This window comes from Myotis lucifugus, unplaced genomic scaffold (genome assembly GCF_000147115.1).
Source record: "Myotis lucifugus unplaced genomic scaffold, Myoluc2.0 scaffold_4, whole genome shotgun sequence".
Classification (NCBI taxonomy): Eukaryota; Metazoa; Chordata; class Mammalia; order Chiroptera; family Vespertilionidae; genus Myotis; species Myotis lucifugus.
Genome location: NW_005871052.1, coordinates 10,612,679 through 10,627,683, shown reverse-complemented (window position 1 = coordinate 10,627,683; position 15,005 = coordinate 10,612,679). Strand labels below are relative to the sequence as shown.

General features: G+C 42.0%; 2 pseudogenes; both read left to right on the top strand.

The window, feature by feature from the left end:
- Positions 1–201: 201 nt before the first annotated feature.
- Positions 202–318, top strand: LOC111823041 (annotated as a pseudogene).
- A 6,031-nt stretch (positions 319–6,349) lies between these two features.
- On the top strand, positions 6,350–8,561 carry LOC102428838 (annotated as a pseudogene).
- The last annotated feature ends 6,444 nt before the right edge of the window (positions 8,562–15,005 follow it).

The window sequence follows — 15,005 nt, the reverse complement described above, 5'->3', positions numbered from 1 at the left end:
GAATTCATGCAAAGAAACGTATTGCCACTTATTAAGAATTGCCAAACACTGGAGGGACAGGTGGGGAGAGAAATACATAATTTACCAAATTTCTTTAAAAATGCTTCCTTATATCTGAAAAACAAAAAGTTTAAGAATCAGCAATACTTGCAAATGACATGGAATCTTGTCCTTTCTGCAAAACACAATATTCCAGAATAAGTCTACGGCCATACCACCCTGAACGCGCCCGATCTCGTCTGATCTCGGAAGCTAAGCAGGGTCGGGCCTGGTTAGTACTTGGATGGGAGACCAGAATAACAATTAGAGCTATAAATGAAAGCATAATATAGTTATTATTTGACAAAGCTTCCTATGTACCTTAAGCAGAAAATTTTTCTTCATGAGAGAGAAAACAAATACTTGAAGCATTCCAGGGCCTATTGGGATGATCTAAAGCCAATTCTAGATCAAGAAAAAGTTTCTTAAAATCCAAACACTGGAAGGATTTTTCAATTTATTTTACCAAAAGATAAATACAAACATAGGCTAGCAAACTTCAGTTCCCATGATTAAGAGATGGCTTTTTGTTAAGAAATAGCTGATTAATATGAAATATAACCACTTTAATAATTTATAGAACTTTTGTTTCCTGGATAGAAAAACAAAGATCTTATCTCTATTAACAGACTAGTTTATTCTCTAACTTCATTTGTCCTTGGGTATGGTCAGAAAATGACACTAATTGGATTTCTGCTATCAGTCTCCCTGGTACGTTGATATAAGCTATTTACCTTCTAGTTATACCCTCTGGTTAGGGAGGCAAAATGCAAATCATTGACTCTTAAGTGTCCTTGGTTGAGGGAAGATAGGATTTACTAGATGGCTCCAAATTGCTGTTTAACCATCTCAGTTTCCCTATTCCATTTGTCCTGGCTTACTGGCCTGCGTCATTTATATAATTTCCTTTCAATATTTCTCTTTACAAAATTCTACAATTTTCACAAACTTTCTACAACTTCCACAAATCTTTCTCCAGAAACCTTACAACTTTCAGAAATAACCAGCTCTAGAAACCACTTTTTTCCCTCAAAATGCATCTTCATGCCTCATGCTTTCCATTACACCAGTGGTTCTCAACTTTCCTAATGCCGGGACCCTTTAATACAGTTCCTCATGCTGTGGTGACCCCCAACCATAAAATTATTTTCGTTGCTACTTCATAACTGTAATTTCGCTACTGTTATGAATCATAATGTAAATATCTGATATGCAGGATGTATTTTCATTGTTACAAATTGAACATAATTAAAGCATAGTGATTAATCACAAAAACAATATGTAATTATATATGTGTTTTTCCGATGGGCTTAGGCGACCCCTGTGAAAGGGTTGTTCGACCCCCAAAGGGGTCTCGACCCACAGGTTGAGAACCGCTGCATTAGACCAAAACCATAATCTCTTTCCCATTAGTTAGAAACCTTAATTTTTAGGTGGCAGCACACACAGGTCCGCTCCCTACGCCGCCATCTTGGTTCTCTTCAAGAGATATTTCAATTAAAATACAAGACATTCATTAACAGATTCAAATCCCACCTCTAGATTCCCCATAAAAGGCAAATTCACATTAATATTTCAGTATCCTTTTATTTCAAAATGCCTAGTTAATAACTTTTGCTATTTAATTAAGTAAACTCCAAAGTTTTAAGTTACCAAAGACTTTGGAAAACTATGTTTAGGCATATATAATTTAGGCATATTCCCTTCATTTTAGTTATATTTATTTTGCCTTAACAACTTTGAGATTTTAAAGCCAATTATTATTACCCAAGGCATTCTTGTGGCAAATTTTGTAACAGGGATAACTCACTTGCCTTCAGTGGCTTTAATGCTAAAGTACTATTTTATTTTTTACAAAAATGGGAGTGGCCCCCATTGCTATTTCTGCAGCCTGCTGGCGGGCACTTCTACAGGTCTAATCCTCCTAGGAAAAAGACTTGGGGGTTTAAATGTTTATTTCCCATATTTTTTTCTTTCTGAGCCTTTCCACATGGAAGACAGATGATTGGGGGCCTTAGGTATTACAGGCTTTATAGGCCCTACTTCAGGAAGAGTGGGTGGTGGTAAATCCTCCTGGTGTTCTGTAGGCTTTTGATCCTCAATATGAAGTGGGCAAAGTGAAGCTCTAACAAGAGCTCATATAGTTAAAGATGACTGTTATGCCCAGATTTCAGGATCCCCAAGAAACCACACCAGGGAGCCAGCCGAGTCTGATGCAAAAGCATAAGAGTCTTTATTCGAGCTAGCTCGGGCTCCCGCCGACACAGCGGCAAGTGGCAGAGAGAGCGCTAGCCCTGTGGGAAGAGGGGTTTTATAGGGGGGTTGGAGTAAGGGGAGGAGAGAGGACTGTGGGCCCTGCCGATTGGCCAGGCGCAAGTACACAGGATGTGGTTGTGTCTATGGTGCACACTTCCCTTTATTGTCATTGGTTAGTTTAAAGAAATCCTAGGTGTGGCTAGCAGAGGCTTGGGCTTCCGGGAAGAAGCTCATTGCCGAGCACATGGCTGCCCAAAAATGGAGGATCCGGGGTAAGATGGAGGGCGTAGCCCTCACCCTTTCAATGACAAAGGCACTCGTTTTCCCTGAGCCTGATTTCTCTTTATTTTTTTAATTAAATCTTTATTGTTCAGATTACATTTGTTCCTCTTTCCCCCCCCCCATAACTCCCCTCCTTCCAGTTCCCGCCCCACCCTCCGCCCTCACTCCCCACCCACTGTCCTCATCCATAGGTGCACGATTTTTGTCCAGTCTCTTCCCGCATCTCCCATTCCCCTTTTCCCCCCAAGAATAGTCAGTCCATTCCCTTTCTATGTCCCTGATTCATTATAATCACCAGTTCATTCTGTACATCAGATTATTTATTCACTTGATTCTTAGATTCACTTTTTGATAGATGCATGTTTGTTGTTCACAATTTGTATCTTTACCTTTTTCTTCTTCCTCTTCTTAAAGGATACCTTTCAGCATTTCATATAATACTGGTTTAGTGGTGATGAACTCCTTTAGCTTTTCCTTATCTTTGAAGCTCTTTATCTGACCTTCAATTCTGAATGATAGCTTTGCTGGATAAAGTAATCTTGGTTGTAGGTTCTTGGCATTCAGCACTTTGAATATTTCTTGCCATTCCCTTCTGGCCTGCAAAGTTTCTGTTGAGAAATCAGCTGACAGTCGTATGGGTATTCCCTTGTAGGTAATTGAGTCTCTTTCTCTTGCTGCTTTTAAGATTCTCTTTTTGTCTTTTGCTCTTGGCATTTTAATTATGATGCGTCTTGGTGTGGTCCTCTTTGGATTCCTTTTGTTTGGGGTTCTCTGCGCTTCTTGGACCTGTAAGTCCATTTCTTTCACCAGGTGGGGGAAGTTTTCTGCCATTATTTCTTCAAATAGGTTTTCAATATCTTGCTGTCTCTCATCTTCTGGCACTCCTATAATTCTGATATTAGTGAGCTTGAAGCTGTCCCAGAGGCTCCTTACACTATCTTCACACTTTCGGATTCTTTTTTCATTTTGCTTTTCCAGTTGGGTGTTTTTTGCTTCTTCGCATTTCAAATCTTTGGCTTGATTCTTGTGCTCCTCTGGTCTGCTATTGGGTATAATATTCTTTATTTCAGTCCGTGTATGCTTAATTTCTAGTTTCTTTATCATAGCATCGAGGGTCTCATTAGTTTTCGTGAGGCTCTCCTCAAGTTTATTGCAAGCCCTCAAAATTGCGTTTTTTAGCTCCATATCCTCCATTTCTGTCATTTTTTTTGTCTCCGCATCTTTTATGCTTTCTTGGTGCACCCCCTTGTGGTCTTTGTGCGCAGTCTTGTTCTAGTTAAGCCTTGATTGTTGTAGTTAATACTAGAGGGATTTGACCACCAGGCCGACTGGCTGTGAGAATCAGCTGTGTGGAAAACTTCTGTCCTCTGTGGAGGTGCTAATCTAGCCTTTGCCTGAGGCGATCCAGCAAATGGCTCTGCGCAGGGCTTGGGCGGGCGGAGGGAGCAGTTATGGCTGCTCTCAGTCTGTCCCCAGGGGCTCTGCCTCTCTGACCCAGCAATCGCTGCAAACCTCGGAGGGACCGTAGCCAGACAGTCCCTCTTCTCCCGTTTGAGTCTGGGCCCCTAGAGACTCGCCCGGATCTGGAGCTCAGAGTCTGAGACTCCCTCCTGATTGAAAACGACAACTGCGCCCTCAGCCACCAGCCCGCTTTGCGCGCGCACCTCCATACCTTTAAATTTTCCACACTGCGCCTCCTCTGAGCCTCGGAATGCTGTTGTCTTTCCTTCTAGTTGAAGAGTCTCTCCTCAGCCAGCCTTCCTGTGGTTCTGGTTGATGTCCGTTCCGTCTTTTAGTTGTATTTTTGAAGTGGTTGTTTGCAGCAGCAGTCTCTGGTGTTTACCTATGCCGCCATCTTGGTCGGAATCTCCCTGATTTCTCTTTAAATTCCTGCCTACTGCCCTGACCGGTTTGGCTCAGTGGATAGAGCTTCAGCCTGAGGACCAAAGGGTCCCAGGTTCGATTCCGGTCAAGGGCATGTACCTTGGTTGCGGGCACATCCCCAGTAGGGGGTGTGCAGGAGGCAGCTGATCGATGTTTCTCGCTCATTGATGTTTCTAACTCTCTATCCCTCTCCCTTCCTCTCTGTAAAAAATCAATAAAATATACTTAAAAGAAATAAAAAAATAAAAATTCCTGCCTACCTGTTCCCAGAGATCAACAGCTAATGTTCCATCATCAGGGAACCAAGGATTATAAATTATAGACACCATTTGCGTTTAATGACTTTTTAAATAACAGAGATGTTACTTGGTGGATAGTTGCTGTCCTATTGTGAAACCTTGGTTGAAAAACAATTCCCTTGAACTTGGAAATCTCAAGCGGGCTCCAATGACTTACTGCAAGGTTACATTCATTTCCTTCCTCCTCATTTTCGAGGGTTCTGCCTAATCTCGTTGCGTTCCTTGGTCCTCCTCACATGGGGCATCACCTTGCCGAGGCTGCCCAGCAGCCCCTGAATGACAGATGAACAGATTACTCAGACACAGTTTGACTGTGCAAGAGAGGGCTAAGGGCTTTAGTAGCCAGGGGCAGTCTCTATTGCCTGCCTCGTTAGGCCTTTACTGGAATTTTTATCTTTAGATACAATCAGTAGGGTGAGTAAACCTGGGAGGACACATACATTGTCCTCTAGGCAAGGTCACCCAGGGATTATGCATAAGGATTCCAGTAAACACCCAGGGGTCTGCATATGCACAGGCTTGTTTGGAAAGGTCAAGGAATAATTAGGGGCACCGCCTCGACACTCCCCTAAGTCTCCCCTAAGTTGGAATTCTGATAAACAGGGCAGGCGGCCTTCCACACACTTCCCTTTTATCAGAATGTCCTCCTTACGACTTTCCAATCAAGTCTTTTGTGCTCCCCAACAATAGTTAACATGGCAATACAGTACTCCACAAAGTGATCCACAGCTCAAATATAATGTTATCAAAATTACAGATCATTTTATTGCAATTAACAAAATCAGCCTAAAATTCAAATGGAAATCCAAGGGTCTCAATATAGCCAAAATAATAATGAAAAAGAACTGAGTTGGAAGATTTATATGTCCTGATTTCAAAATTTACTACAAAGCTACAATAATAAAGACTGTATGGTATCAGCATAAGAATATATAGATAAATTAAATATTATTTAAAGTGCAAAAATAAACCCTTGAATTTAGAATCAATGTTATTCTTTTTTTTCCCCAATATGTTTTTATTGATTTTTTAGAGAGAGAGAGGAAGGGAGAGTGATAGGGAGATAGAAACATCGATGAGAAAGGAACATCATCAATTGGCTGCCTCCTGCACCTCTTCTACTGGGGAACAAGCCAGCAACCCAGGCATGTGCACTGATTGGGAATCCAACCAGCGATCTCTTGATTCCTGGGTCAATGCTCAACCACTGAGCCACAATGGTTGGCTAGAATCAATGGATTTTCAATAAGAGTGTCAAGATAACTCAAGAAGAAGTAATCTTTTCAACAAATGGTGCTGGGACAACTGGATATGTACACACAAAAGATTAAAGTTGGACCTTAATGTCATACCATATGCAAAAATAAATGTCAAGTAGATCAGATGTCAATGTAAGAGCTATAATTAAGTTAGATAATGGTTTCTTTGTTATGATACCAAAATCAAAAGTGGCAAAATCAAAAACAGATAAATTGGATTTCATCAATATTAAAAACTTCTCCAGAAGATCTGGATAGGGCCTCCAGCCATGCTGACCCAGCTTTGGTCATTCTTCGCAGTGGGTCTCTTCCTCTTTTGCCGGCTCAGTTATGGAAGCCATGAAGACCCTGAACCGCAAAGCTGAAGTAGTCTGAGCCCAGGCAGTGTTGGCAGTCAACATCCAAGCTGTCTGGGGCCTGCAAATTGTGCTGAGGACCAACTTGGGTCCGAAGGGCACCATGAAGATGTTTGTTTCTGGTACTGGAGACATCAAGCTTACTAAAGATGGCAATGTGCTTCTTCATGAAGTGCAAATTCAATACCCCACAGCCTCCTTAATAGCCAAAGCAGCAACAGCCCAGGATGTCATAACTGGTGCTGGTACCACTTCCAATATCCTAAATATTGGAGAACTACTGAAACAAGCAGATCTCTACATTTCTGAAGGTCTTCATCCCAGAATAATAACAGAAGGATTTGAAGTTGTAAAGGAAAAGGCACTTCATTTTTTTCAACATGTCAAAATAAGCAAAGAGATGGACAGGAAAATACTCATAGATGTGGCCAGAACATCTCTCTGTGTACTAAAGTTCATGGGCAAGTTGCTGATGTCTTTTTTAAAATATATTTTTATTGATTTCAGAGAGGAAGGAAGAGGGAGAGAGAGATAGAAACATCCATGATGAGAGAGAATCATGGATCGGCTGCCTCCTGCAAGTCTCCCACTGGGGATCGAGCCCGCCACCCAGGCATGTGCCCTTGACCGGAATCGAACCTGGGACCTTTCAGTTCACAGGCCGATGCTCTACCCACTGAGCCAAACCGGCTAGGGCAAGTTGCTGATGTCTTAACAGAGGCTGTAGTTGACTCTATTTTGGCCATTAAAAAACAAACAAAAAACAAGATGAGCCTGACCGGTATGGTTCAGTGGTTGAGCATTGACCCAGGAACCAAGAGGGTGCCTGTTTGATTCCCGGTCAGGGCACATGCCCAGATTTTGGGTGCAATACCCAGTAGGGGGCATGCAGGAGGCAGCCAATTGATGATTCTCTCACATCATTAATGTATCTCTCTCTCTCTCTCCCTCTCCCTTCCTCTCTCTGAAATCAATAAAAATATATATTTTTTTAAAAATGATAAACCTATTGAACTCTTCATAATTGAGGTCATGGTGATGAAACATAAATCTGAAACTAATACAAGCTTAATCAGAGGTCTTGTTTTAGACCATGGGGCGCAGCATCCTGATATGAAAAAAAAGAGTAGAAGATATATATATATCCTCACATGCAATGTGTTGTCAGAATATGAAAAAACAAATGTGAATTCTGGCATTTTTTACAAGAGTGCAGAGGAGACAATTTAGTAAAAGCTGAAAGAAAATTTATTGATGATACAGTTTAAAAAATAATGGAACTGAGAAAGAAAGTCTGTGGTGACTCAGATAAAGGATTTGTTGTTACTAATCGAAAGGGAATTGGCCCATTTTTCTTAGATGCTCTTGCAAAAGAAGGCAGAGTAGCTTTGCGCAGAGCAAGAAGAGAGAGAGAGAGAGAGAGAGAGAGAGAGAGAGAGAGAGAGAGAGAAAGAAAGAAAGAAAGAAAGAAAGAAAGAAAGAAAGAAAAAAGAAAAAGAAAGAAAGAAAGAAAGAAAGAAAGAGAGAAAGAAAGAAAGAAAGAAAGAAAGAAAGAAAGAAAGAAAGAAAGAAAGAAAGAAAGAGGAAGAAAAAGAAATATGGAAAGGCTGACTATTGCTTGTGGTGGGGTAGCTCTGAAGTCTTTTGATTACCTAAATCCTGATTGTTGGGGACATGAGGACTTGGCTATGACTATACATTGGGAGAAGAGAAGTTAACCTTTATTGAGAAATGTAACAATCCTTGCTTTGTCACATTATTGGTCAAAGGATCAAATAAGCACACACTCATTTAAATCAAAGGTGCAATAAGAGATGGCTTGAAGGGCTTTTGAGAATGCTATTGATGATAGCTGTATAGTTCCAGGTGCTGTTGCAGTGGAGGTGCCAATGGCAGACACCCTGATTAAATATAAGTCCAGTGTAAAGGGCAGTTCAAGCATTTGCTGATGCATTCTCATTATTCCCAAAGAAACACTAGTTAAAGTTCAAGCAGAACATTCATAAACAGGCCAACTTGTGGGTGTGGACTTGAACACAGCTGAGGCAATGGTAGCAGCAGAAGTAGGTGTATGGGATAACTGTTGTGTAAAGAAGCAGCTTCTTCATTCCTGCACTGTGATTTCCACCAACATTCCCCTGGTTGATGAGATCATGCTAGCTGCAATGTTTTCTCTAAAAGTTTGAATTGAAGCTTCCCCTGTATTGCCTGAATTATGAAGACTCTCCAGAGTGATTCTAAGAATACAGCTATGGAATTTTTGTTCTGGCTTCAAATGATGTTTAAAGGATTTCTTTTCCCATATGGAGACAGGAGATATTCAAATTCCAAACTCTGAAATTATAATTACAGTACTTTTTAAAATTATGCTATTTTTAAAATTGCACTCAGTGTATGCACAATGAGCAGGCTATCTTCACCCAATATGCACAGGATGTTTTGCTTTAGCTTCTATGATATAAAAATACATGTTGGAAAAGCATGTGTTATCTACCTTATTAAATATTCCTTGGAAAAACAAAACAAAATATTAAAAACTTCTGTGCAGCAAACAATACCATCAAGAAGAAAAAAATACAACACACCTCAATGGGAGAAAACTATTTGCAAATCACATAGCTAATAAGGATCTATTATCCAGTTATATAGAGCTCTCACAACAAAACAAAGGACATATAACCCAATTCTAATGAACAAAGGATTTAAACAGGCATTTCTTAAAATAAATACAAATGGTCAATAAGTATGTGAAAAGTTGCTCAACACCAAAATACTAGTCAAAATCACAATGGTATTTTACATCCACTAGAATGACTATTATAAAACACAGTAAATAACAAGTGGGAATGGGGATAAAATGAAATCCTCCTACATGCTGGTGAGAATGTAAAATAGTACAGCCACTTTAGTAATGTTTGCTAATTACTCAAAAATGTTAAAAATTAAGTTGCCATATCACAAAGCAATTCCAATGCTAACTGTATGTCCAACGAAATGAAAATACGTTATCATAAAAACTGTACACCAGTGTTTATAGCAACATTATTTATTATAGACAAAATAGGATATCATCCTATCTAATAAAGAAGGAATATGCTAATTGAACCTCATGCCATCACAAAGATGGTGGCACCACCAGCCAATAAGGAGGGAATATGCTAATTGACTGCCACACTCTCAAAGATGGCAGTGCCCACAGCCACAAGATGGCCAGCAGGAGAGGGCATTTGTGGGAAATCATGCCAGCAGGGGAGGGCAGTTAGGGGTGACCGGGCCAGCAGGGGAGGGCAGTTGGGGGCCACCGGGACGGCAGGAGAGGGTAGTTGGGGGCCACCAGGCTGGCAGTGGAGCAGTTAGGTGTTGATCAGGCTGGCAGGGGAGTGGTTAGGGGGTGATCAGGCTGGCAGGCAGAAGCGGTTAGGGGCAATCAGGCAGGCAGGCAGGCGAGCTGTTGGGAGCCAGCAGTCCCAGATTGTGAGAGGGATATCCCTGTGGGATCAGGCCTAAACCAGCAGTCAGACATCCCCTGAGGGTCCCAGATTGGAGAGGGTGCAGGCAGGGTTGAGGAACAACCCCCTCCAGTGCACAAATTTCATGCACCAGGCCTCTAGTTCAGTCTAAAAAGGAATGAAGTACTGAACTAGAGGCCTGGTGCATGAAATTTGTACTGTAACACAGATAAACCACTAAGAACATGCTAAGAAAGACCCAGACACAAGGTCACATAGTATTATTCCATTCATATAAATGTCCAGAATAGACCAATCCATAGAATAAAAAGTGTTTGCCAGGATTAGCAAAAGGGGAAAATAACGAATGACTGCAAATAGGTATGGGGCTTATTTCTGGAATGATGAAAATGTTGTATAGTGAGACAGTAATAATGGTTGCACAACTCTATGAATATACTAAAAGCTACTGAACTTTAAAGGGGTGTTTTATAATCTATGATTTATATCATAATAACAGTTGTTATTTTTAAGTTAATTACCTTACTCATAATTACTCTGATTTAGCAGGGTTGCTATAATAGGTGTTCTTACTACAAAGTATTAATATTCTTAGTACAAAATTGAGGTGACACTTGTTAGCTATAAACCCAATAGCAGGTTGCCTCCAAATAATGGTTACCACTGTCTCGGCCATAAATGAATTTAAAGTATTTGTTTCAGCACCGAGCTGCCCAATATGTATGGACATAACATATAGACATCTAAGCAAAGAGTATAAAGAAATACTACATGGAGATTAGCCCTACCATTGATGTATTTTCATCCACTAGGAGACAGTTTTTCAGCAATACCATGAAGTCAAAAGATAATACAGTTTGGCTAAGTAATGATCTAGTAGAGAAGTAGCAGAGGCAAGACTCTGGGAAGAGGAGCCATTAGAGAACCTTAAAAATCCTACATTTGATCACAGGTAGTAAAAAAAAAAAAATCTTAGCATGACTATATCCTCAATACAGAGGGGTTGCTGAGCCAGTAGCTAGCCAGCATATATTTTTAGTAACATATAGAAAAATATGACTATTCGCTACTAATACAAGGCAGTGGAAAACCAACATCTTTATATATATATTATTGATTTTTTACAGAGAGGAAGGGAGAGGGATAGAGAGTTAGAAACATCCATGAGAGAGAAACATCGATCAGCTGCCTCCCGCACACTCCCTACTGGGGATGTGCCCGCAACCAAGGTACCTACCCCAGACCGGAATCGAACCTGGGACCCTTCAGTCCACAGGCCGACGCTCTATCCACTGAGCCAAACCGGTCAGGGCAAACCAACACCTTTTAATGGTGAAAAAGTCTAAGATATTTTAAATATACTTGAATCACCTTGGCGACTATGTTTTAGATGAATACTATTTTCAAAAATAATGACAGCAAGATGGAAGAAGTGACTGCTCACCACGGTAAAGTTCTGGGATGCATTTGTTGATCAACATTGACAGTATAACAAATAATGGACCTGGGGTTTACTAATATGGCAGGTAGCAGTACATCCAAAACAAACAAAAAAATTGAAACTAAAAGTGAGATGAAACTCAAATGTAGAGAACACCAGCAAAATTAAAACACAACTCATCACTGCATGATAAATATGGATCCTGGGTAATAAAAATATAAATTGGAAAATAGGACACAACTATAGTAATAGTATATTAACCCTTACTATGCTTTTTGGTATCTATGTGAGCTTACCATAGGGCATGTGATTACTGGGGCAATGTTAAATTTTTTTAAAAAAGCTAAAGTTACTGCAACAAAAGTAAAAAACATATGAAATATACTTGGAAATTTTGGAATAGTACATTAAGCCTTTTACAATATACTGCCTCAGATAATTTTCAAATATGGAGTAATGGACTCCTTTGAGATTGACTGCTTTTAGGAGAAACACAATCTGGTACCTGATGTAAAGGAATCATCATAAATTTTTATTTTGCTAGTGAAATTTTAAAATTGCTACTGATAAACCAGAATGAAGCTAAGAAGTAAAGCTATCAAATCAAACACATTTTATATCAGCACTACACTATATTGTACACAAACACCAATGTCAAACTTCATGTGCCAGAACCTGTAATTTCACAAAATCAAGAACTGAAACAAACACCCCTGAAATTCCTCAAATGTATTTTTGGCTCACTAGCAGAGTCATCAGGTTAGCATATTTAACTCTATCAGAACCAAAAATGTGATGCAAGCAATACAACATCAATTCAAAAGGACAACACATTTTGGATTAACATGCCCACAAAGCAGTGACAAACCTTGAAATACTTTCTGACAATGAAGGATACAAAACCTTAAGAAATTCAGTGACAGACACCTAAATTTATAGGAAAATAGCCACTGTAACATATGTAATAATTACATTAACCTAGTTTTAAAAAAATATGTTTGTTTTGATTTTAGAGAGGAAGGTAAATGGAGATAGAGATAGAAACATTAATGATGAGGAAGAATCATTGATCGGTTGCCTCCTGCACGCCCCACACTAGGGATCAAGCCTAAAACCTGGGCATGTGCCCTGACCAGGAATCGAACCGTGACCTCTTCATTGGTCAACCCTCAACTACTGAGCCATGCTGGTTGGGAAAGAGTTATTTTTTTAAAGATCAAAAATATTGACAGACCTCTAGCTTGACTAAAAATAAGATGAATCAAATAACTACATTAAAAATGATAAAGGAGACATGACAACGAAAACCAAAAAACAAAAACAAAAAGCCTCCTGGTTCATAGGTTGATGCTCAATCACTGATCTACACCATCCAGGCAACACTGACCTAGTTTTCAAATGCTACTCACCTCAGTGGCTGTGAAGATAAGATTAACATTAGAAGCGAATAAAAACCTTTTATTAACACAAATATATTTGGCTCTTTTGTATTATCCTATCTTGTAGTAGAGCTCGGGAAGTATGTCTCAGAGCTGCGGCTGATGCAATGGTGTGAGCACACTCCACCATGACATGCTTCCTCGGCACACCAGGAAGTAGCAACACCCACCTGAACTAACTCCTAGAGCCACGTGCACAGTACCCCAGCCTTTCAGCCATTGGTCGCCTATAGCAACGTGTCTCCCTCTGATTGGTCGCCTATAGCAACATGTCTCCCTCTGATTGGTCCCCTCATGCTATATATACCCCTGTAGTTCCACAATAAAACAGATCTGCGTCACTGAACCTGGTCCCCGGAGTTGTGCATGCAGACGCCCTAGCGTGTTGGGGCTCCGTCGTCCTCACCCCCGAGGGACCCCCTGCTTCACTATCTAATAAAAGAGAAACATGGTAATTAGCCGTATGGCCACTACCCTTCCCATTGGCTAATCAGGGAGCTATGCAAATTAACTGCCAGCCAAGATGGCGGCCGGCAGCCAGGCAGCTTGAAGCGAACATGAGGCTTGCTTGCTTCAGTGACGGAGGAAGCCAAGCTTCCCCGCCTGCCTTGCTGGCCTCTGAGCTGCAACTCTAAGAAACATTGTAACAAATATAGAAGCTAAACAAACCCCCAGAAACCTGCATTAGTCAGCCAGGCTTCAGCCAGCCGGACCGCAACATTGTTTCAAATATAGAAGGTAAACAAAGGCCATAAACCTGCTTTCAGCAGCGGAGGTCTCATAGCTGGAGCTGAGCCTCAGAGCTAAAGCTGGCCCAGAATTTAAAAAAAAAAGGAAAAAAGGACAGGTTGGGAGCTTTAGTCACCCGCCAGCCTGAAAACGGCCCGAGGCCCCTCACCCAGACTGGCCAGGCACCCCAGTGGGGACCCCCACCCTGAAGGGGGTGTGACCAGATGCAAACAGCCATCATCCCCTCATCCAGGCTGGCCAGGCACCCCAGTGGGGACCCCCACCCTGATCCAGGACACCCTTCAGGGCAAACCAGCCGGCCCAACCTGTGCACCAGGCCTCTATCCTATATAGTAAAAGGGTAATATGCCTCCCGGCACCGGGATCAGCGTGACAGGGGGCAGTGCCCAAACCCCCTGATCGCCCTGCAGCTCTGTGTGTGACAGGGTGGTGCCCCAACCCCCCCTCCCCCACAGGCCCTGCTCTGTGCGTGACAGGGGGTGGCGCCGCAACCTCCCTATCGACCCTGCCTTGAGTGTGACAGGGGGCGGCGCCCCAACTCCCCAATCGGCCCTGCTCTGAGCCCGACCAGGGGCTGCACCTAGGGATTGGGCCTGCCCTCTGCTCCCTGGGAGTGGGCTTAAGCCAGCAGGTCATTATCTCCCGAGGGGTCCCAGACTTCGAGAGGGCACAAGTGGGGCTGAGGGCCCCCCCCCCCCCGCCAGTGCACAAATTTTTGTGCACCGGGCCTCTAGTCAGATTATAATATTGATAGAAGTTCCCTATGACCCAATTTCTGATAGGAAAGGTAAATCTAACATATACAAAAGGCACTGTACTTTTTCTTGGAGTTTTGAGTGAAGAAATATATGAATGGATTCCAAATATGGTTGCAGAGTACCTGGAAGCTCCATATACTTGCTCCCAACACCAGACCAGACTTGTGGCTAAACTGCAGAGCATTCAACTTGAAAAACTCGTTCAAGTGCACCTGATCTGAAATATTGTTAGCTGGGAACATTGAGAAAAGACAGATGGAGACATGGAAAGGGTGAGCCAACTCACACAACTGCATGGCTGGGAAGCTGGAGAAAACGTGTAGCAGCGGAACTCCCACCCCTTGATAGTGTAGTGTCTCAGCCTTATGCAGGGATCCCCAATCCAGAGCAACAGAAAAGTTAGTTACAAACTGTCTGTGGGAAGGGCCATGTGGCAGAGCTCCAGGCAGCAAAGGAGTCTGATCTGTACACTCAGCAGTGAATCTGAAGGACCCTTTATTTGCTGAAATAACTTTGGGCAGAGACCTGGATGGGGGCTGAACAGCATGGCTTCATAAGGAAGATTAGTCTTGCCTACCTCGCATGCATGGGCTGCATCCCTATCTCCCCCTGCGCAATGGGTAGGTTGGCCCCATTGTATTGTGACATGAGGCAAAGGGAAATGGGTCTGAGCTGGAAATCTGTGCCCATTTGTTTGGTCTGACAGCACAGAGTACTTGGACATTTGGCCAGGTCAGAGCCTGGGTAGAGGTCTCACCCAGTGGGGTACAGC